Source organism: Megascapheus bottae, chromosome 3 (genome assembly GCF_031878675.1).
Source record: "Megascapheus bottae isolate mThoBot1 chromosome 3, mThoBot2.hap1, whole genome shotgun sequence".
NCBI lineage: Eukaryota > Metazoa > Chordata > Mammalia > Rodentia > Geomyidae > Megascapheus > Megascapheus bottae.
Genome location: NC_143511.1, coordinates 12,333,470 through 12,358,681, shown reverse-complemented (window position 1 = coordinate 12,358,681; position 25,212 = coordinate 12,333,470).

Here is a 25,212-nt window from a genome sequence, read left to right as displayed (position 1 = left end):
CTTGAGTAGCTAGGATTGCAGATATAAGCAACTGGTGTCTGGCAATATGTAGTTTTTTGAGTTTGGCTTTTTTTTACTCAACAAGATCTATCCAGTTTCTTACAAATGACAAAATTACTTTCTCAGACAGTGAAGATTTTTATTGACCAACAGCGTTTGAGAAACAAAACTCTCTGCTAGAAACCTTTAGAGCAATCAGTCCACACCCAGGAATGGTTTTGTAACTTGGACTGGGAATAAACTTCCAGTGAGATCCAGAAAGAGCACATTGCATGAGATGAAAATGAACTGAATGTTCACGTGGAAGGAGTGCTGGTGGTTGAGAGATGTTATAGAGGATGTTATAAACCAAGAGACTGGGAGGAGATAGTGGAAAAACAGAATTAAATTCTGCTTCCGGTAGATTTGCAGAGTGATGTGCCAATTGGTGCTGTTTGAGTGAAAGTTCCTTAGGAGTCCAGAGAAACTGTGTATGGGTGCATTCCGTGATCCATTAACCCACAAAGAATTTCTCTGAAGTCTATAAGAGAGAACTTCAAAGAGGAGAGGCGTTTACTTATCCATCTCTATAAGAATGAAAATATGTCTTTTATGGCCAGAGATGCCAAGCATTTCTTCATGTGTCTATAGGCCATTTTTATTTCCTCTTCAGAGAAATCTATCTTTAAGTCTTTGGCCCATCTTTTAATGGGATGGTTGTTTCTTTGAAGATTTGTTTTAGAGAGATTCATTTTTTTTAGCTGTAGATGTATTTTAGATATGAGGCCTTTGTCTGTTGCATGGTTAGTGAAGATCTTCTCTCATTCTGTGGGCTTTTTATTTAGCTTGCTAACTATGTCCTTTGCCGTACAGAGGCTCTACAGTTTAATACAGTTCCATTTGTCTAAACTTTCTTTAATTTGTTGTGTTTCTAGGTATTTATTAAGGATGTGCCAAGGATACATAGTGTATCTCATATTCCTTCTTTTTTTTTCCAGTCCTGGGCCTTGAACTCAGGACTTGGACTTTCTCAAGGCTAAAGCTGTACCACTTAAGCCACATCTCCCTTTTTTTGGCTCCCTTATCAAAGATTAGGTGGCCATAGACACATGAAGAAATGCTTGATATCTTTGGCCATGAAAGAAATGCAGATCAAAACAACTTTGAGATTCTATTTCACTCCAGTTAGAATAGCCATGGTCAGGAAATCTAATAACAACAAATTCAGCCAGGGATGTGGCCAGGAGAGATCACTACTACTCTGTTGGTGGGAGTGCAAACTCATTCAATCACTATGGAAAGGAGGATGGAGATTCCTCAAAAGACTAAACATAGAGCTCCCCTATGATCCATCAGTTCCACTCCTTGGCATTTACCCAATCATCCAGAAACAAGGACATACTAAATACACTAGCTCAACGATGTTCATTGCAGCACTATTGACCATAGTAAAGATATTGAACCAACCCAGGTGCTTCTCAGTAGATGTTTGGATCAAAAAGATGTAGTACATATACACAGTGGAATTCTACGCTGCCATCAGAAAGAATGACATCACCCCATTTGTAAGGAAATGGAAAGTCTTGGAAAAAAATCATATTAAGTGAAGTAAGCCAGACCCAAAAGAACATAGGCTCAATGGTTTCCCTCATTGGTGATAATTAGTACACATTTAGGACTCTCCTAGCAGAGAATTACAAAAACTCAAAACCTAGGCACATAAAGTCATATAGGATAAGACTAAATGAAAGGATCTCTAAGATATGGAAACAAGAGCTTTATCTTGTGTGATTGTTGTTCTTAATGTACTATGTTATTTCTCTTTTGTTGCATTTTGGTTAATATCATATTGTTACTATATCTGATTGTGTTACTTTGTACATTGTATATGCATTTGGTTATTTGAAATAGGAGAGGGAAGGGGGAAAACAATATGATTGGGAGGAGGGAAATGGGGGAAAATATGAGAAGGGGTATTCATGTGTGAAAATTAATGCACCTACTATTTGTCGAATGTAACTGTAACCCCTCTATACATTACAATATTTTTTAAAAAGAATTAATAAAGTTAGAGGAACAATAAAGTAATTATATAATTATAGATGAGGATATACATATGTGTATATATCTATATACATATGTAGATATAGATATGGATATGAGAGTACACATAAAACACCACAAGTAAATATCTAAAAACTGAAGTGGCTTACACCTGTAATATATTGCTAATCAGGGTCTGAGATCTGAGGTTCCAAATGTCCAAAAAAGGCCTTCTCCAATTAACCAGAAAATAGACCAGAGACATGGCTCAATTGGTAGAGAATCAATTACGAGGGGAAAAAACATCAAGAGAAAGTATGTGGGCCTGAGTCCAAGCCCCAGAACTGTCAACGAATACATATACACATACATACGTACATACATACATACATACATAATCCCCAAGGAAACAAATTTTATCATATGTGGAAGGTAGATCTTAAAAATAAGCATATATGTAATATAAATACATATGAAGTATAAACACATATATATGATATATATCTAAATACATATATACAAATATATGCACAAATAAAATATATGTTTATATGCTTGTACATAATATAATAAATATATTATATTTATATATAAACATATGTCTGTATGCATTATATGTGTTTGTATAAAATAACTATACTTATACTGAGTATAAACATATATGTATATATAATTGGAGAGAAAAGTCTCCTGGACTTTTCTGGCTTTTCACCACCATCCCCAGAGATCTGCCTCCTGAGTAGCTAGAACTACAGACATGAGGCATCCAGCTGCAACACTTCTTAGTAAGTGTCACTCCTTTTATCATTGTCTACCTACAGTCCTCTTTTGATTAAAATTTCAAGCCTACCTCTCCTTTTATGGTTTATATTTTTTCTTGATATACTTCAAAACCATTTTCTAATACCAGGTTCATAAAGACATTTTACAATATTTTCTACTAAACATTGTTAAATTTTACTGTTCACATTTAGACCTTTAATTGACTGGAATTGATTTGTTTTATTATACGGAGATGGATCTATTTTTTAACAGAGAAGTTGTTCCCTAAACTTTTTACTGAAAAATCTCTTTACTAAACTGACTTGTACTGGCAACTTTATTTCCATTTTCTGCTCATTCAATGTGTGTGTGTGTGTGTGTGTGTGTGTGTGTGTGTGTGTGTGTGTGTGTGTTAAATCTATCACACATTCGATTCTGTTCCAATCATTAGTTACATATCAGTGATAAAATTCTGCCTGCGGTAAACATTGGTGGCTCACATCTGCAAACCTTGTTAAAATCTGAGGCTTACTACTAGAAGCCAGACCAGTCAGGAAAGTCCACTGGACCAATTAACAAGAGAAAAGCCAAAAGTGAAGGTATGGCTTTAGTGGCAGAACATCAATCTGAGCAAAAAAGTCAATTGAGAGCTCAAGGCCTTTTTGCTAAGTACTGGTACACACACAAAAGAAGCCATGCCTTTATCTCAGTATGGATTTGCATCTTATCCTTTTATTTAACTTAAAATCTCTATCATTAAAAACACATCATTGTAATGAATATAATATTTACTTAGTACCCTATTTACTCAAGATATTTTCTTACTTTTCCTCCTCTTAATCCTTTTCTATTTAAACTTTCTTGGTCATTTTACCATATATTAATACATGTTATCTGCATTCATTCATGTTAGTGAAATTAATTGCTATAATAAAACTAAGTCTCATGTTGGAGTCACCAATAGCAGAGCCTGAGAGTGGAGAATTTCCTGAAACTTTTCCTGAGGAAAAAAAACAGAAGCAAGAAGCAAGGGGAGGTAGGAAAGGCATGGTGCACATACCCAAGGATGATAGCTAAGGGAAAGAGACAGCACCAATAGCCTTCAAGGGATGGCAGATCTCTAACAAGATTCACACAAAAAAGGAAGAAAGATGAGAAAAAGTAAGCTGGGACAGAAGGGAGGGAGGGAGGGAGGGAGAGAGAGAGATAGAGGGTGAGAGGGAGGGAGGGAAAGAAAAGACCAGACCAGACCAGACCAAGCATTAGTGGCTCATATCTGTAATACTAACTACTCAGGAGGTGAAAATTTGAGAATCACATTTTAAAGGCAGCCCAGGTAGGAAAATCTATAGGATTCATTTCCAATAAACTACTAAAAACAAAAAAAGACAGAAGTAGAGCTGTGGCTTGAATGATAGAACACTTGTCTTGAATACATAAAGCTTATGGACAGTGCCCAGGCCAAGTACAAGCGCCAGGGCCAGCACAAAAAAAGAAGGAAGGAATAAAGAAAGGAAAGAAGGAAGGAAGGAAGGAAGGAAGGAAGGAAGGAAGGAAGGAAGGATAGAAGGACGGAAGGAAGAAAGGAAGGAAGGAAGGAAAGACCTTATGCCATGTATATTTTACGCATTGGGGTACTATGTGGGTGGAAGAGAAAAATCGAAATATTTGGAATGAATTTACAATACACTGAAAAGATTTGTGATGGATGATTGAATGGCAAAATATTGTTAATGCACATCATTGTTTCTGTGAAATAATAAAAGATTGGCATAAATAAATACACAGTAATCAATAAATACACAGTCCCCTCCCCAAATACACAGCCTTTATAAATATTGACTTTCCAAAGCTAAGGGATGCCTTGCGAAAAACTGGTCTATAATTTATGTGGATTTTGTTGAGCTTTTGTAGTTCTCTTGTAATGAATCAGTGTTCAACCACTGTTCAGTGATAGTTTTTAATTGCAAACTTCGGGACATTCTTAATTAAGGGGAGTAAAGCCAGATTCACTAAAACCCAATATATGCTGATGGACCTATTTTTCTCCCCCAATGTGAACTTATTTCCAGCCTCAGCTCTTACATGTATTTGCATTATAAAGAAGAATATTTTTGTGCTCCAATTTATTTCTGCCTAACTCCACAGGAATATTCTTTGCAAAGACTTGTTTGATATCCAAGATAACTCCAGAGTTGTATTTTTCTATTCTGACTATTATGAAAGCTGAACAAAATTTATGTTTGCCAGTTATACATTTTGTCTTATTTTCCAGTCATCCAAATTCATGGGTGAAATTATTGTGATATGCAAAGGGAGATTGTCTTTCTTATAGCAATTGTGAAATTCACAAAAATCTCTAGTCTAACTTTTATAGAAGGTAACCAAAAGTTTACAGTGCAGTGTTAGAATGGGAAGTATTAGCATAAATATCTATACCAATGTGATTTCTTCCAATGTTCAAGAAAATAAGGAATGTAGAACTCACTAAAAATCATATGGGCCAGGTACCCATAGCTCAAGTCTGTTATTTTGAAGTTTAAGGATTGGGGTTCAAAGCCTGCCTGGGTAAGAAAGTCTGAGTCTTTCATTAATAAGAAAAAGGCTGTAAGTAGAGCTGTGGTTGTCAACCTTGAGGAAAAAACTAAAAGATCATGCCTAGTTCCTGAGTTCAAACTCCAATAAAACTCACACACACACACACACACACACACACACACACACACACACACACACACCTAAGTGGAATTGCAAGAGCTGGAGATGCTGTGGAATCCTAGATGGACAGATTGAGTTGAAATCACATTGCTATCACAAATACTGAAGTTAATGACTTGGTTTTGAGACCTAATTAATAAAAATTAGTAAATGGAGGTTTTGTCTTTCACCAAAACCACAGAAGAGTTTCTGAAGGACAGGAGGAAGAGAAGATTATGCCTTCATCATGTGGCACAAGGAAATGCAGAGTGAACATAGGAACTCTCATAGATATTCAGATGGAGAAATGTCAGGATGAAAACTTGACTATGCACAACCTAATGCATGGGCCATTACTACTGTGAGCCAAAATAAAACTTTAAGTCTTCAAACATAGATCAAAGACTTTAACATAAAGATATAAAATTCTGAAACCACCAGAGGAAAACACTTCAGGACTTAGGTATCAACAATGATTTCTTAATATGATCACAAAAGGACAGGAAATAAAAGCAAGAACAGACAAATAGGGTTGGATCAAATTAGAAAGGACACAGTGACCGCAGTGAAGAGACAATAGAAAGACTGGACCAATTTCTTGCTGGCTCTTTTTCTGACAATGGAGAAATACTTAGAATATATAAAGAGCTCAGAAAACTAAACACAAAAATAACAAAGAATCCAATCAATAAATGGAAAAAATGAGTTATACAAAGAAGTAAATGGAACAGTAAGTACAGTTAAAAAATTCCACAGCCTTAGTCTAAGAGGAAATGCAACTTAACAAGATACTAGGATTCCAACCTTGACAATCGCCAAGAAAACGAACAACAAACACAGAAGAACTGGAGTATCCTCGAGCTCTCAATGGGAAAATAAATTGGCATATCTTGCTGGGGAGGGAGTGGCTATTAATTAGTGCAGCCACCACAGAAATCAGGGTGGAAGTTCCTCAAAAATGTAAAAGTAGATCTACCATGGTGATGTGGCCACTCCACTGCTGGGTATATAGCTGGAAGAACAGAATACAATTGAGCTACCTGCAAACCAGCTTTATTCACAATAGCCAAGCTATGTCAACAGCCTAGAACTCAGTACATAGATGTGGTATATCTGCACGATGAGTCTGATTCTCCATATGGAAGAATGAAATATCACAGAAAAATGGCTAAAACTGGAGATCATAATTTTAAGTGAAGTAACTCAGGCTGACAAAGACAAATACTACATGTTTGTCTCACATGGAGGATCTAGATCAATAAGGAAAGAAAGATATGAAAGGTGAAAGGTATATTATTCAACAGGAACAGATAAGGGAGTGGGGGTGTGGAATAAGTGTGCTAAAAGTACATGCTATGCACATAAGGAAAGGTCACTTCAAGTATAGAGGCTCAAGCCAGAAATCCCAGCTCCCTGAGAGGCAGGAATGGAGAATCTCAGGCCCAAGCCTGTCTGGGTTTTAGGAAGACTCTTTGTCAACCAATGGATCTCAGGTATGGAGGAAGCACAAGGGCAAAGCACAATGCGTGCCTGGCATCTTTGTCAATGTAAGGTAGCACAAAGAGGAACACCTCAGCCCAGTTTTTCCTGGGCATGGAGTAAGACTCTACCTGGACAATAATCAATGCAAAAAGGGGTGGATTCACATTGATCCCCAGTACTGCCCCTTAAAGGAAGGGGAAAAAAGAAATAGGAAAAAAAAGAATAAAAAGGAAGGCTTATTAAAACTATTGAATAGTGAATGTTGGGGAAGGATATCATAGTATATTATATGATATATAGGAATATTATAATGGGACCCTTTTGTATAATTAGCATGTTAAAATATGTCTATGTCTATGTGTATATATATGCCTATCTGAGAATGTAAAATATGACATTCAATGTCAAATGTTCATGAAGACTAAAATAAAAAAATAAGTTCCTCATAGCCATATAATGAAGTATTATATAGCCATAAAACTTAATGACTTAAAATTTTACATAAAGGCATGTTTGACTGTAATGCATACAGTTTTGAATAAATATCTATATATCAAAGAATGAATAATCTTACCAATAAAATTTCCAAAGCTGGTAGTATTGACCACTGGTTATGAAGCTTACATATTGCTTCTGAGGATAAAAAAGAAGGTTGGGGCCAGAAGTGTGGTCTAGAGGTAGAATGCTTGCCCGGCATGCACAAAGCCCTGGGGTCAATTCCTTCACACCACATACACAGAAAAAGCCAGAAGTGGTGCTGTGGCTCAAGTGACAGAGTGCTGAGTTTGAATAAAATGTGTCCAAGGACAATGCCTAGGCCCTAACTGGCAAAAAATAAAATAAAATAAAAGGGATAGGGGCCGGGAGTTTGGCCTAGTGGTAAAGTACTTGCCTAGCATGCATGAAGACCTGGGTTCCATTCTTCAGCACCACATACACAGAAAAGGCTGGAAGTGATGCTGTGACTCAAGTTGTAGAGCACTAGCATTGAGAAAACTCAAGGAGAGTGCCCAGACCCTAAGTTCAAGCCCCAGTACTGACAAAAATAAAAGGGTAATGGCTGGGTACCTATGGCTCATGCCTGTAATCCTAGCTAATCAGGAGGCTGAGATCTGAGGATCTTGGTTCAAATCCAACTCAGGGAGGGAAATCCTATCTTATCTCATGTTAACCATCAAAAAGCTGGAGGTAGAGTGGTGGCTCAAAGTGGTAGAGCACTAGCCTTGAGCACAAAAGCTCAAGCAGAGTGTCCAAACCCTTAGTTCAAACTCAAGGACTGACATAGACACACAAGAAAAGAAGAGGTTAATGATTTGAAGAAAACATGAGAGAGGAGTATTGGCTCCTCATAATATCATTTTTTCAGCAAACCTAGTGATCAAGAAGATATTTATGTAACATTATTGGCAGGGCTATATTTCTATCATTTGTTTACTTTCACATATTTTAGACTACATTTTTAATATTATAGCCAAACAAGGCATAGAATTGTTGCAGAATATATATCTATCTAGACACATGCACTTTTATTTGAAACAAAAACACTACAAACTAAGCAAGAACAAATTTTTTTCCCTGAATAATGTTTTATTATCTTCAAGTAGATGTATATAGTAGTTGCTAGCTGAGAAAGCAGTTTGTGGATACAATTCTTATTCTTAGAGAAAATAAAGAATTTAAATAAAAATTCACAGTATATCTCTCCCCAGATTGAAAATCTCTATCGAACCAAGGTGACTAATGAAAAAAATATATTTATGTGTAGATAGTATAAAATTTATGTAGATAGATGATAGATTGACATATTGCTGATAGAGATAGATTATAGAAATGGATGGATAGATAGATAGATAGATAGATAGATAGATAGATAGATAGATAGATAGAAACTTTGATGTGAATTGATGAAGTTCCAAGAACAGAAAAACACACTGTAGAAAGTGTGAAACAGGAAAGTGCATCCTGAGTAAGCTTTAGGAGAAAGGACAGGCCAGCAATGCAAGTTGAATCTTGAGGCACCTGGGCCAAGGGTGAAGCTCCACCCTCCAGCCCTCTTCCCCACAGGCCTTCATCAGGTGCTTCTAGGAGCATGTCCAAGGCTGGCGGTAGGGCCTTTGCTGAGCATCTCAGTGAGGGAAGGACAAGAATGCACAGATCGGCTCCATAGGCAGAGGGAGGAAGGAAAAATGAGAGCCATGAATCTATAAAGGCAAGACAGGTCTCCCACAATCAAAAGGCAGAAGGCAAAGCAGGACTACTGAGAGCAATTACAGCTGGATATTTTCATGCTGCTCCCAGAACTCCTCATTGCTGGGATAAGTATACAAAAATTGGTAAAAGACATGATTTTAAAAATACTATTATGCAACGAAACTGTGTGGACAATATTGAACTGCAAAACTGCAGAATACCCATTATTTTCGATGCCACAGGGAACAGTCACCAATCTAACCAAAATAGTCTATATTGTAAAACAAATTTAAATCAATGCAAAAGAATGAAATCATAGAATTTTAAAACCCAAAGGGTTTAAAAATAGAAATTAATAGCATTAATATATCCAGAAAAATCCACAAATATTTGATAGCTTAATATCACATTAAATAATCCATTAGTCAAGCAAGTAATTATAAAGAAACGAGAGTATTTCAAATTCAGAGATAATGAAAACACAATATATTTAAACTTGTGTGCTTAGCTAAAGAAGTATTTAGAGGGAATTAAATAGCTTGAAAGAAATAGAAAAGAAGAAAGATATGAAATCAGTTATCTTGGCTTCTATCATAATAAGTTAGTAAAATGGAAATGACAGTCTAACATTGGTGGCTCATTCCTATAATTCTAGCTAATTAGGGGTCTGTGATCCGCTGTTCAAAGCTAGCCCCAGCAGAAAAATCCTTGAAAAATCCTTCATATCAGTTAACCAGCAAAAAGCCAGATGTGGAGATATGTCTCCAGTGGTAGAGCACCAGCTTTGAGGGATAAAAGTGAGTGTATACTTGCCCTGAGTTCAAACCTCTATAGCCTCTCTCTCTCCCTCTCTCTCTCTCTCTCTCTCTCTCTCTCTCTCTCTCTCTCTCTCTCTCTCTCTCTCTTTCTCTCACACACACACACATACACAAACAGAAATTATATATAAAAATAAGTAGGAGAGAAAGACTTGTGTATTTAATAAAATTTTAAGATGAAACACTGGAAAAAAACAAAGCAGAACTTCGAAAGTGATAAATGGTTAAAAGTTAGTCAGGTGCCTTGCGATAAAGGGAAAAAGTTGCTTTCAATTAAAGAGATAAAACAGAGAATATAAATACAGGTTTATCAACACTGTAGGGACAAGAAAGAAATATGAAAAAAGTTTATGACAAAAAAATCTTGTAGCATCAATTAATATACATGTGGTCAAAAAGTGAAGCTTTTCACATTAACATAGAAAAATAAATTTCAAAATAGATCCTGATCTCTATTATAAATAAATTCAAATAAAGTCTTTCTACAACAACAAACAAAAGATCCACACAGATAACTTCAAGATTATAAAAGAAACAATGCAAATCTTATACAACCCTTTTCTTTTTTTTAAAATTTTTTATTGTAATTAGTAAAAGGGTTACATGATATTTGCCAGATAGAAGGTGCGTTAATTCACATACATTGATACCCTTTCACATGTCTTGGTACCCATTTCCCTCCCCCCCACACCCCCCACCCGTCTTGGTTTTCCCCCCTTCCCTATCAAATTTCAAATATCCAAATACAAATAAATTCAATATATCAGATAACAAAGTGAGATACTATACCAATATGAGATAACAAGGGACAGCAAAGGAGATGAGAGACAACATAGTACATTAAGGACAACAATCATTCATTATATGGCTTTTGTTTCACTATCCTGAGGTCCTTTCAATTAGCTTCACATTATATGTCCTTATGTATCAAGATTTTGCTCTATTGCAAATCTCTGCTAGTAGAGCCCAAGGTTTCTACTGATTATGACGAATGACGGAAACCATTGAGCCTAAGTTCCTTTGAGTCTGGCTTACTTCACTTAATATGATTTTTTCTAAGTCTTTCCATTTCCTAACAAATGGGGCGATGTCATTCTTTCTGACAGCAGCATAGAATTCCATTTATACAACCCTTTTCTGTACAAACCTTTTCAGAATATAAATAGAAAAGTGTTATTTCTAACTCATTCACACTACAGAGAAAATATCGATACTTACACGTGACCAAAACATCTTAAGAAAAATAGTTTCAGATCAATACCTCTCATGAACATGGACATAAAATCTTTAATAAAATATTAGTGAATCTTTCCCAGCAGTATTTTAAAATGATAGTAAATCATGACTAAGTTCAATTTATCTCAGAAATGCAAGGTTATTTTAACAACTGAAAATCAGAAAATATAATTCACCATAACAGCAGAATGAAAGGGAAAAATGCAGAAAAGCATTTGATGAAATTTACAACTTTTAATAATGATAACTCAGGAAACTGAGAATACAAAAGAAATAATTCATTCTGAAAAAAGACACTTGGAAAGTAAAAACTAAAAAAAAAAACACTGTAACTACGATCAGGCTGAATGGTATAATATTGAAAGCTTTCTGTTTAAGAAAGGGAAAGTAGGAAAAGGTAAACATTATGCTAATTGACTTTGTGTTTACTATTTCCTAAAAATGCAAACTAAATGAAAAGAAAGCAGGAGAAAATGTAGTTGAAAGGAAGTTGAAGGAATTTGATTAAAATATTTTATATATTCTATATACTAAAATATGTACTATATACATGTGATAATGTGGATATATTTATGTGCATATATTAATCTATAATATATGTTTATCTTTTAAGTCCAGCTTCCATATATGAAAAAATAATGAGACCTTTGTCTTTCTGAGTCTGGTTTATTTCTCCTTTCTTAGTTTACTTCTTCAGCTTGACCCATTTTTCTAAAAACTACATAATTTATTCTTCTTTATGACTGAATAATACTCCATTGGGGCCATATATTACATTTACTGAGTCTATTCGTTCATTGTCAGGAATCTCCATACCTTTGGTTCTTTAAATTGTGATGTAATAATCAAGCTCTCTGTTGGAGCCCATCTAAAGTCCCTTTGGACTTTAGATCCTGTGGAAGTTCTATTTTTAGGTTTTCTAGGAGCCTTCCTATTAATTTGCATATTGAACATACCAGATTTCATTTCCCCCAGCAGTGGGGGAATTTAGAATTTACTTTTTGATGATGCCCACTCTGACTGGAATGAGATAGAATCTCAGTATCCTTTTCATTTGTATTTCCTTTATGGCCAGGAACGTGGAACATTTTTTTTTCATGCTTATGGGCCATTTGTACTTCTTTCAAGAATGGTAGGCTCAATTCATTTGCCCACAAGTAAATTCAGTTGGCAATTCTTATGAGTCTAGTTATTTTTTTAAATTTCCCTGTCTATTCAAGTTATTACTCTTTTATCAGATGCATAGCTGGAAGATATTTTCCCCATTCTTTAGGCTATCTCTTCAGCCTGGTAACTATTGCTTTAGAAAGTGTCTTTCGAAGAAATGAAGACAAGAAAAAGTAGGACATTGTTACCATTTTGCTACATTTTGTTTGGTTTTGTTTTTTGTTTTCTGGTGCTGCAAAAGGAACTGAGGGCCTGTACATGCTCTGTCACGCTCAACCACTGGGTTCCCAAACCCTACATTTTGTCACTTTCTAAAATGTGTGTCTTTTAGCAAAGACATTTTTAAACAAGTAGATTTTATGATATGTGGCCCCAAAAGCCTTCATATATATCCTCTGAATAAAGTTCTTCTCCAATGTGATAATTCCATATGCTACAATTGCACTTTAATAACAACCCTTATTCTATTTAGTCTAATATTCATGCTATTTAACTATCTGCCTCTTAAAGGCTTCAGTAGTGGATCTGTTTTGGTTATTTTGTTGTTGGTGGTGAATCTAGTATCTCATCAACATTTCTGCATTATCTTTATTTCTTAAGTTTCTGTACTTTATTTTTTTTCTTTTTTTATTATTTATTTTTTATTGTAATTAGTAAAAGGGTTACATGATATTTGCCAGATAGAAGATGCATTAATTCACATACATTGATACCCTTTCACATGTCTTGGTACCCGTTTCCCTTCCCCCCCACACCCCCCACCCGTCTTGGTTTTCCCCCCTTCACTATCAAATTTCAAATATCCAAATACAAATAAATTCAATATATCAGATAACAAAGTGAGATACTATATCAATATGAGATAACCAAGGGACAGCAAAGGAGATGAGAGACAACATAGTACATTAAGGACAACAATCATTCATTATATGGCTTTTGTTTCACTATCCTGAGCTCCTTTCAATTAGCTTCACATTATATGTCCTTATGTATCAAGATTTTGCTCTATTGCAAATCTCTGCTAGTAGAGCCCAAGGTTTCTACTGATTATGACGAATGACGGAAACCATTGAGCCTAAGTTCCTTTGAGTCTGGCTTACTTCACTTAATATGATTTTTTCTAAGTCTTTCCATTTCCTAACAAATGGGGCGATGTTATTCTTTCTGACAGCAGCATAGAATTCCATTGTGTACAAATACCACAACTTGTTGATCCACTCATCACCTGAGTGACATCTAGGTTGGTTCCATATCTTTGCTATGGTGAATAGTGCTGCAATGAACATTGTTGTGCTAGTGGGTTTAGTATGTCCTTGTTTCTGGGTGGTTGGGTAAATGCCAAGTAGTAACAGCTCTGGTATTGGGCTTAATTATGGCTGTTCATTTCCTTGTGGTATTGGATATTGAGCTTAAGTCCTCAAGTCACTGAGCCTAAAACCTCATGGTTTTTATTTGCTTATTTTCCTTTATAAGAGTCCAGGACACATAATTACTTATTTGATTTTCTATATTCTGGATTTTTCTACTTATTTAATTAGTACATATTCCTCAGTTTCTACAGTTCAGCTAACTTTGACCACAGGTTGGATTAGATTAAATATTTTGGCAAGAATATTTCATATATGAATTATAACCTTGATACCTCATATTATCAACAGACAAGTGGTATGATATTCTACTATCAACAGTGCTAACTTTGACTATTTGGCCAAACTGGTTACTACCATCTCACTATTGAAACCAAGATCCTCCATTTTAATTTATAATCCTTTGAATAGTCATATTTACCACTGCATGTGTGAATTGTTTTATTCCCCCAAAGCAATTCACCTGGAGATACTATTTCATCTTTGCTAATATAAGCTTGAATAAGATTTTATAGTGAGTATTTTAAATTGGGGATTTTCTTAGTATTTACAATGATTTTGTAACTACTTTCATCTAGCTCCTGCCTTAGAAAATTAAAAAACCAATGAATTAAAATTATGAAATTAGCATTTCAAAAGCCAACAAGACCTGGTGCCAGAAAATACTTAGGAGGATTTAGTTCAGCTTTCTTTCTTTCTTTATTTACTAACTTCTTTATTTTTGTGCCAGTCTGAGGTTTGAACTCAGAATCTGGGTACTGTCCTTGAGCAAAAAAGCTCAAGGTAGGCACTCTACTATTTGAGCCACAGCTCCACTTCTGGCTTTACTGTTGTTTAATTGGAGATAAGAGTCTCAAGACTTTCCTGCCTAACCTGGGTTTGAACAGCAATTCTCAAATCACAGCTTCCTGAATATTTAGGATTACAGCCGTGAGCCACTGGTGCCAGATTTCTCTATTTTTAAGGACATTGAGGCTGAGAGAGAGAATTGATCACAATGAGAAGGATCTAGCTTCCCTGCCAAGTCTCTTGACCTTTGAACTCTGATTCATGGAAACCATATTGATGCTTATTTCCATCTCATTATATCCTGAAGGACCTCTCAGATACTTCCTGGACTTTCCTGATGCTTACCTTTGATTCCACCCTGGACTTAACTATCATTTGTTCTTGATAGGGCCTTGCTGAGAGGAATTTGGCCCTATCAATTAACTCGATGAGCTATGTCTTCTGGCCAGGAAAAATGTCTGCAACTCCCACACATTCTATCCTAAAACCATGACTGTGACTTCCCAGGGTCTCATCTGCCCATTTAAGGTTGTTTAACATGAAGACAAAGTTAGCTGCTATCTCCTACCACTAGAACATACTAATTCCTGTTGGATTCCCAACGGAAAGAACTTACTCTTTGATCTTATTATGATATAACTGAAGTGACAGGTGCTGGTGGCATGTCTGCAATCTTAGCTACTTAGCAGACTGAGATCTGAGATCATGGATCAAAGCTAGCACAGGCAGAAAAGTCTGTGTGAATCCTTTGTTCAAATAATCAACAAAAGGCAAGAAGTGGAGTGGAAAAAGGTAAGGGAGGGATAGTGCCTTGGCACTGTATTTAAGACCCAGTAAGCACACACACACACACATTGATGGATGAATGGACAAAGAAAATGTGTGTATCTGTCTGTCTGTCTGTCTATGCATACACAAATACATGATTGCATACTATTTAGCCTTATAAGGAAAGAAATCTTGTTATTTGTAACAGCATGAATAAACCTAGAAGCCATTTTGGTAAGAGAACAAAGCAAGCATAGGGACAAACCTTACGTGATGTCATTTATATACTATCTTGAAATTTTGTCTGGATGCTTCTTTCCCCCTTTATGGTTCCTTTACATTAGAAGGTCTTGGAAACTGGAGACACCCGCAGCCCTGGTGATTTATTATACTTTCCTCCTCATAGACTTTTTGCTTATGAATGCTCAGTGCTCTATTCTGATAGGCCAGGGTCTCATATTCTTATTGGATATTCCACACATAAATGTTTGCTCAAGGTCTTACTACATTCTCCCTATGTAATTTGTTCAAATTTCACAGTAAATGCTGAAAAACCATTCCTGAGAGAATCCATATGCCAGGAGAAAGCACACCTGCAGATGAAGAATATGCAAGGCCTTCGCTTCCCTAACAGAGCTGTGGACTTCTTCAGGTCGAGTTCTACTTCCCGGAGAGGCTGTGGTGATTACATGACTAATTACCAATGGGAATGTAGGATCGTACCTCCTACAGAGTAGACAATTACTAACTGCTGGTGTCTTCTCTGTAACTAGGAACCAGAACAATTTCAATTCCATGTCTTCTGGTCTGCTTGGAAGTAACCAGACTCATAGACTGCAATACGATTACAACAGCATCAAGGCCCTATGAGTGCCATCTGGCAGGTACCAGAGATTCTGTGTCACCAAGTATAACATATGGGGGCTACATACTTCTGGGGATGCCCCTGGAGTCACAGTTAAGTCTATGTAGGTCCCCGGTGGATACAGAGTGCTGAATGCTCACGTGGACACTAATGGAATAATGCTTTCTCCAAATCAAAGTGGCTTTGGCACCAAGTAAACAAGAAAAGAATGAACAAAAGAAAATACAATCAACTGGCCTCTATTGTTTCTCTCCTAATTTCAAGCAGATTTGGCTAAAATAGAAACAAAATAATCACAATAAAGGTGGTGGCACTAAAACCAGAGCATCCTTTTAAGTAAACGATGCCTTGTCAAATACAGTGGGTTTACTCTGAGCCAGGTCATATAGGTACCTTCAGGCCTGGAAGGTCTCAAGTGGGTTGGATCTAGGATTGCCTTCCTGGGCACCCATTGTAAGGTAAGGAAGGTCAAGACCAACATTTCCACATGCTAAGCCTTAGAGCCACGTTCATAATAAAGACAAGGTTAGGATGTTGTTATCTTCCACAATAGCCATAGGTCGGTCCATGCTGATATTGTGCTCTCAGTTCTCAATTTTCTCCATTACAAATTCTTGCACTTCTGCACACTTTCAGCAGCCTGCACTTATAGCCACACCCTGAGGTCTATCATGAACTTCCTAAAATGTGAGTATCAATATCCACCCACTCCTACAGAGCTGCTCATCTTCTAGCTGGAAGTAACTGCTTGCCATTTAATTCTCACCCCAAGCTTTTGACATAGGAGCTATTATTATCTCTACTTTTCAGATTAAGTAATTGAGCTCCAAGTTCACACAGCTCATCACAAAAAGAGGCAAGGATTCACACACAGGTGTGTCTCACATCAAAGTTATATCACATTATTTATTTTTTTTTACTGGTTCTACATTTTGCCTATTTCCTTGAAATCTCCAGTTTAACCTATCAACTTCTGACTCAAGAGTCTTCCTTCACTTGTCCTAGTACTCCTATGCTAATGGAAACCTTCTGAGCAACTCCAGGTTCACTGCCTTGGTTTATCTTTCCAGCCTGCCAACCTGCACCCAGCTTTATTACCTCCTGACAACTGGTTACTGTTGTCAATCATTTTAACTACGTGTTTACCAACTCCCTCAGCTTCCCTGATCCCTTAATCTTTTTCCGAGCCAGCTCTGATGATGCCAGGCCTGTGTTAATACAACCACCTGTTTTCCCCTTTGCTGCTTTGGGAATTCAGAGGCTGCTACATAAAACCCACTACACATGTTTGAACTCAATCTTCTTCCTGGAGCTTTCAGTCAGACTCAAAATATTTCCTCCTACTTCGTTCTCCTGATCTCTCCCCCTCCCCCTCCTCTCTCGGTCTCTCCCGGCCCCTCCTATCCCCTGGAAGGTTAAGAGAGACCCTGTCAGACCACTGCTCATATTCTCACCATCTCTGTGATAAATTACTGGTCCATTAGAACAATATTGCATCATTTGCAAAGAAATGAAAGAACCTGGGGAAAAAAATCATGTTAAGTGATGTAAGGCCCAGGGGCAAAGAATACTTATTTTCTCTCATATGTCAATGCTAGAATTAATTTATAAACACATGAATAAACACTTTGGGGTAGTAGGAAAGGGTACACAAATGTATTAACTGGAATATGTGAAATTCCAGGGAGAATTTAAATATTGTAATTCCACAGACAGACTAACTTGCAGTCAAGCAAAATATACACTAGAAAATGGGTACTTGACAAATGGGGGATGGGACCAAAGGGAAGGGTAGACAAATCAAGAGAGAAGGGGGATAATTCAATCATAAAACTCAATGCATGCCCTACAAAATTAAGAAAAGTGTGAGAAAGGGTAGGAGTGGGAGCAATGGGAGAATATAATCAAATTGTGCAAGATGCACTGTATAAACTGCTGGATTGAATGGCAGCTTCTCTGTATAAATATTTAAAAATCAAAATATATTTTTAAAAAACGAATATAAAATCAACAATGATCAAAACCACAAAAGAAAAAAAAGACAACTGGTCCATATTAGTATGACTGTAATCATGAGTTCCTTCGCCTTCCTTCTGGAAATCTTTGTACCTTTTCCCTTATACCATCTGTACTCATCACTCAGATTTCTCAGGTCGTGGGATTTGGGACCTCACTTAGTCAAAAAGCTGCAGACTTTGTCTTTCTATGAAATGTTCCCTATCTGCTAAGCGTCAGTGGCTTACACTTATAATTCTAGCTACTCAGGAGGCTGAGATCTGAAGATCACAGTTCAAAGCCAGCCTGGGCAGAAAAGCCCCTGTGAAATTCTGAACTCCAATTAACCACTAAAAAGCTGAAAGTGAAGCTGTGCCTCAAGTGGTAGAGTACAGCCTTGAACAAAAAACACAGGGACAAAACACAGGCGCGAGTTCAAGCTCCATAACTGCTAAAAAGAAAAAAGGACACAAAGTGCCTCCTCCGTCCTTTAATGAACTATCATTCTGTTCTCTCAGAAGTTCCCACTGATCTCGTGTGGCTGAGGTATAGGACTAGAACCTAAATTTTCCTCTTGACTCAACACAAATTTGAAATGTTTCATATTGTTGCTCATATCATTCTTTAGACCTTTCTCCTGCCTTGTCTTTTGCAAGATAATATTCTGAATCTTCGGGTAGCTGCTAGGTTCTTGTCTTTGATCCTCCTCTTATCTTACACACACTTTCTCCTCCACTAAGGAAATTTGTATCCACATATATCAATAAAAATACTATCCACGTTCATTTATTTGGGGTTTCTATAACAAAACAACAGAGGCTGGGGGAGTTTATTTTTTAAAAAAGTATAGTTAGGGCTGGGTACTGGTGGCTCATGGCTGTCATCTTAGCTGCTCAGAAGACTAAAATCCGAGGATAATATTTGAAGATAGTCCTGGTGGACAATTCTCATATGCTTATCTTCAATGAACCAGCAAAAATCTAGAAGTAGCTATATGGCTCAAATAATAGAGCACTGGCTTTGAACAGAAAAAGCCAAGTGAGCGTGCAAGGCTCTTAGTTCAAACCCCAGTACACACACACACACACACACACAAGGTTTATTTATCTTATGCTTTGGGAAAGTCCAGAATGGAGCAGCTGCAACTGTTTGGGCTCTGGTGAGAATTGCTGGTTCTGTCAGAATATGGAGAGAAATTGAAAGGAATTGGTTACACACTCAGAAGGAATTAAGAGTGGCATGGCCTGGATTTATAACAATCCTCTCTTGTGGAGATTAAGTCACCCCAGTGACAAGCATTAAGCCCATCTGAGGGCAGTGTACTTGTCATCTAACTATCTTCCCTTCATCCCTACCTCCTAACCCAACTACCATCTGTCAACCCTGCTACACTGAGACCCAAACATCCAGTATATGAACCTTGAGGGCACACTCAAACCATGTTCAAATCCCAGCATCCCTTGTCTTCTAATGACTCAAAAATCTGTGTTCCAACTTCCTGAGCCCAAAACTCTCTGAAGACCAGGTATCTGCATCTATACAGCAAAAATGACATGCAAAAATAAACCTGTCCTCTTCTTCTCAAACTTAACTCATTATAGTCTCCTTTAATGACTTGAGAGAGAAACTCAACAATAAAAACTTCTACTTTTATCAATCTGTCCCTTAATTAGTAGATCCCATTGAATTAGTCTCATTCATTCATTCTCAAATATCTCTTTGAAATCTACTCCATGTGGAATAAGTGATTCCAGCTGCAGCAACAACAGACAGCTCCAGGAACACATCATGTTCCATGTCACATAGCAACTCTTTGAGTCAAGGTATACAGGTGTGGATATCAGAAGTTGCCATCTAGGATGTTCCTCTGTCTCGTGACTCTCGTGGAGGGAATGAACAGAAATAAGATAATTCTCAAGTAAATAAAAGTTTGCAAGGCAACTTTAGAAATGGTTGAATGGACAACTGAAGTGTTCTAGAGATAGCGCTGGATAGAAAACATATGAACTCATGCAGGGTCCTCAAGACAAATGCTTAGGGGGCAAAGCATTGTGACTGCAGTGCAGCTGAGCCAGACATTGATATGAAACTGAAAAATTAGACTGTGCCTAACCCATACAAATGGCATGTGGTAAAATCAAGATAATATGACAGTTACAGATACTAAGTATAACTGAGAAAGAGAGAGAGAGAGAGAGAGAGAGAGAGAGAGAGAGAGAGAGAGAGAGAGAGAGAGAGAGAGAGAGAAGAGGAGAGACACAGAATGAGAGGGACAGAGAAAGAAAGAGAGGATTAAATTTGATTGGAAAGTTTTTTTGGCCTATCATATGCTTGGTCAGTTTATTGAGGAGTAAAGGGAGAGGGAGAGGAGTTATGGCCTCTGTGTGTGTGTGTGTGTGTGTGTGTGTGTGTGTGTGTGTGTGTGTGTGTGTGTGCATGCACATCCATGTATGTGGGCTTAAACAGATTATACTTTTTTTTTCACTCAATGCTGGTACTCTACCACTCAATCCACAACTCCACTTTTGGCCTTTTCTTTTTGGTGTTTAATTGGAGAAAAGAATCTCACAGATTTTTTTTCTGCCCTGGCTGGCTTTGAACTATGATGCTGAGATTTCAGCTTCTGTGTAGCTAGGATTGCAGGGCGGGAACCAGTGGTAATTGACTAGTGTGCTGCTTTCTTGGCTCAGTATGTATAGAGTAGGTCTGAGGAAAATAGATTGATGAGTTATTTAGGGAGTAAAAGGAGCAGAGCACAATGGTGTGTTGAATAAGGGGCAGATAAAGGAGAAGGGCATGTGGTGTCAGATTCCTACAGAGGTTCCTGGCTTTTATAATTGGATGGATGATGGTACCATTTGCTGACTCAGAACAGGACAAGATGGGTCTGTGATAAGGAGGAGTGCCGAGGAGCAGTTAGGAAGATTTTGCATTCAATTCTGGACATAACTGGTTTACAGGACTTTCAGCCTTCCAAGTAAAAATATGCATTAAAAGCCTGAAACTCAGTGGAGAGATGAACCTGCATACAAATGTGTGTGCTGCCTGCATGGAGCAGAAACCACTGGTTAGATGAAAATGTCCGGAAGTAAAACTTCTGATCTGTTGGTGGGAGTGCAAACTCGTTCAACCACTATGGAAAGCAGTATGGCAGTTCCTCAAAAGACGAAACATAGAGCTCCCCTATGACCCAGCAATTCCAATACTTGGCATTTACCCAATCATCCAGAAACAAGGACATACTAAATCCACTAGCACAACAATGTTCATTGCAGCACTATTCACCATAGCAAAGATATGGAACCAACCTAGATGTCCCTCAGTTGATGAGTGGATCAACAAGATGTATTTATACACAATGAAATTCTATGCTGCTGTCAGAAAGAACAACTTAGAAAAAATCATATTAAGTGAAGTAAGCAAGACTCAAAGGAACATAGGCTTAATGGTTTCCCTCATTTGTCATGATCAGTAGAAACCTTGGGCTCTCCTAGCAGAGATTTACAATAGAACAAAACCTAGATACATAAGGCCATATAGTAGGATGCTAAAGGAAAAGACCTCCAGGATATAGAAACAAAAGCCATATAATGGTTGATTGTTGTCCTTAATGTACTATGTTATCTCTCATGTCCTGGGTTGTCAGAGGCATGCCCAGTTTATGCTTTCTGTTCCAGCACTGAAGGTTATTAATCGTTTCAATCTATTCAGTTAGAAGGATGAAGGATGTGTTCATTCTAACTATAATGGATCTGGTAGTTAATTTTATGTATCAACTCAACTAAAGTCATTACAATCAGATATTTGCTGTAGGTTTGTCACAATGCTAGAACAGGTATCATTGTGAAGTTATATAAGATAAATAAGTAGGAAGCAAGCAGATGTAATTCCCTCATATAGATTGGCTCAATCCAATCAGTTGATGACCTCAGGAAAGAAAACAGGTTCTGCTTTTGGATTTGTTTTGCAAAGGTGCTGAAAAAGAAGAGATCATTTGGGGCTACCGGGTATTTGTGATTTAAAAATCTGAAGTATTTTGATATGAACTATGGTAAGAATTAGTCATCAAAAATGGAAGCAGAGAGATTTAGCACGTAACTTCTATAAATAGGAAATGTAGATGTTTGGGCAAGTCACAAGACATATTCTCTTTCTTTATGACTTGAATGTCACTTTTGTGTCCCTTCACAGTGAATTCCTCTGGTCACAAACAAGAGGTATGTATCTTTTCAGGATGGTCATTCACAAGAGCTATGTAAAGAATATACTCATATTTCCTTAACAGATGAAAATAAATTTCTCTATATAAACAGAAATAAATGTATGACAGCTGTCTAGATTGCAGAGTTATGCATAGATACACAGGAAATTTTCATTGGCTTTTCTACAAGCCACATTTAAGACTAAAAAAATCAATTCAGAGTTAAATACTAAAGTGCTTAGGCTTAAAGAAATAGAAACTATATAAAGATTTTCCATCTGTATTCATTTAAAAGGACTCCTATAGAAGCGATCACACCTGTCATATTTAGTATCTGCTTTACCAGAAACATCAGGACTCTTACTGAAATACAGATTTTTCGTAAATAGACATACAACAATGACTTTTTGGTATTTGATTTTGTTTACTTTAAAGGCAGCAACAGACAGTAATAGAAGACCCACCAATGCATTAGCCTTGTGTACTGTTTTGGTAGATGTTATCTTAAGTGCAGACCCTGTGAACTTACCACAGTGTGATAAGACCTAATGCTTTGATTGCCCATAATAGAACTCCATGCCAAGGCCATCAAAAGGGTTTGCCTTTTTCGGCTTACATGGGGAGGGGGGGTTGTGACGACGTTAACCAAAATTTGATCGAGTGAGTTATCATGGTAAAAAATAAATAATTCACTTTTTATATTAAGGAATCCGGCAAAGAAATGTACCAGGAATTATTTGTAGTATGGCATAATTTAAAAGTACATCTAAAAAAGGAGAAAAACTCATGAATCTAAATTGTCAAAATCTTCCAATAGTTTTATATGCACACTGAGTGTATACATTTCTGAGTGAATAAATGAGATTTCCAGTAGAGGAAAATAGTGAATCTGTTTAGTTGTTCAGGAAGTGGGAGTTAGCCAGTCCTATCTCTGTGCTACCGTGAAGTTGGCTTTGTAATCTGATAACTTTTTTTTTGTTTTATTGCTACTGCATGTGTAGTACTTTACTGTTCTTATACATTAACATCTCTACTAACACCAATATGAGAAACATAATTTTTATTTCCCTTGGACATTTTAAAAAGACAATCATCTTGTCATTACACGACCACCACCACTACAAGCATTAAAATCACAGAAGAATTTGATATAAATTACATTAAGAATAAATTAAACTACTTTAAGTGTGTGTGTGTGTGTGTGTGTGTGTGTATGTGTGTGTGTTTAAGGCTACACAATCTTCTATATAAAAGACAGATTGAGAGATGATGTAAAGAAAGAGGTCACACAGCAAACAAGTTGAGAAACACTTTGATGTGTTTGCCAGACTGGCAGCTTGTCTTGAGGGAAGCATCTGCAAGTTGAGACAGGAATATGGCCCATAAATTTCTCTTTCTCTTCCTAGGGTACACAAAGTTCCATATAACTTAATCTTGAAGGGTATTGAGAATAAATTGTGGCAGACGATTCTGTCATGAACTGCTCAAGGAAATCTAAGCCATGTATTTGTAAAGATGACAGAATAGATAAAGATAATGTCAGGTCACCTGACAACTACTAGGTCATACAAGGTTTGTCCACATGCCTTTCATCCTCTCCTAGACCAGGTTCATGTTAACATTCCAAGAGATGGAGTACCTGTGAGAAACCCAGGGGTGTTCTGCAACTGATACAGCATTACATTGCCTAAAGGAAGTGAGGGTGCTGGCCTGATTTGGGACAGCTTTTTGGGTATAAATCACATGGAGAAAAGCTTTACTACCAATAGTGGTAAAAGTAAACAATAAAATGAATTCCCATTACATAAATGAAGCATTGATATTAGAGTAAGTGCTTTATTAGATGATTATTGTTTTCCATATTTATTTTTTAATTACTAATTTCTTAGCAGAACTCTGGAAGACATGAAAGAGACTGTGTGACAGATTTTGAAAGACTGTATATTTTGGGTAATATTAAGTTCAAAAAATTTATAAAATATGTTTAAGACATGGTGAAAATGTTTTTAATATTTTCTAAAATGTAGGATTTATGCTAAATAATTTCTGCTGTCATCAATCTGAAATATATCCCTTTGTGTTTGATCTCATCTTTTCTTCTACTTTTCATGTTTTCCCCCTTTATTTCTAGTGTTTTTTTATTTGTGCACATTATCCCTAATTGTGGGGTTTTGTTTGTTGGTTCCTCACTCATTTATCCTTTCTTAACTCTCTGAAACTCATCAGTCTGATAATGTGCTCCTTTAATCCTAGGTGACAATCAATCATTGTTAATTCAGGATTCAGCTTCCTACATAATTATTTCTTTCCACTTAGAGCCAAAATTGCACTACTTTTATTATCTTCCATGGTTATTATTTTTTGGATCTATCAGTTTACAGTGTTTTGAAATAAGACACTTGGTGGTCTTTAAATGTTCTATTCCACTCTTCATGGTTTCACATTCTGCTTCTCGGTTCAAACATTGTTTTTTGTTTCTTACAAGTTACAAGTTCATATTTCTCATACTTCACCCTTCCATTCATTTTTTAACATGTTGTTTTTCTTTAAGTTTCCAGTATTTACTCTTTCCCCACTTTAACTCAGCCTTCTCTCAAGAAGCGTATGCTGTGCATTGTAAATTTTTATTCTGGGTGATTTATTTCTCCTGATTTACCTATTTTAACTTGTTTTGTTTATTGGGAATTCTCTTTTGATTTTTTTTAAAGTTTGCTTTTATCAGAGATCACAAAGGAGTTTCTGTTAGCCTTTATTACATGGAAAATATTAGGCACTCATGCTGAAATGAGGACTTTTGACCAACATGGTGAAGTAAGTGGGGCATTTGGGACCATATAAACGCTGGTGTAATGG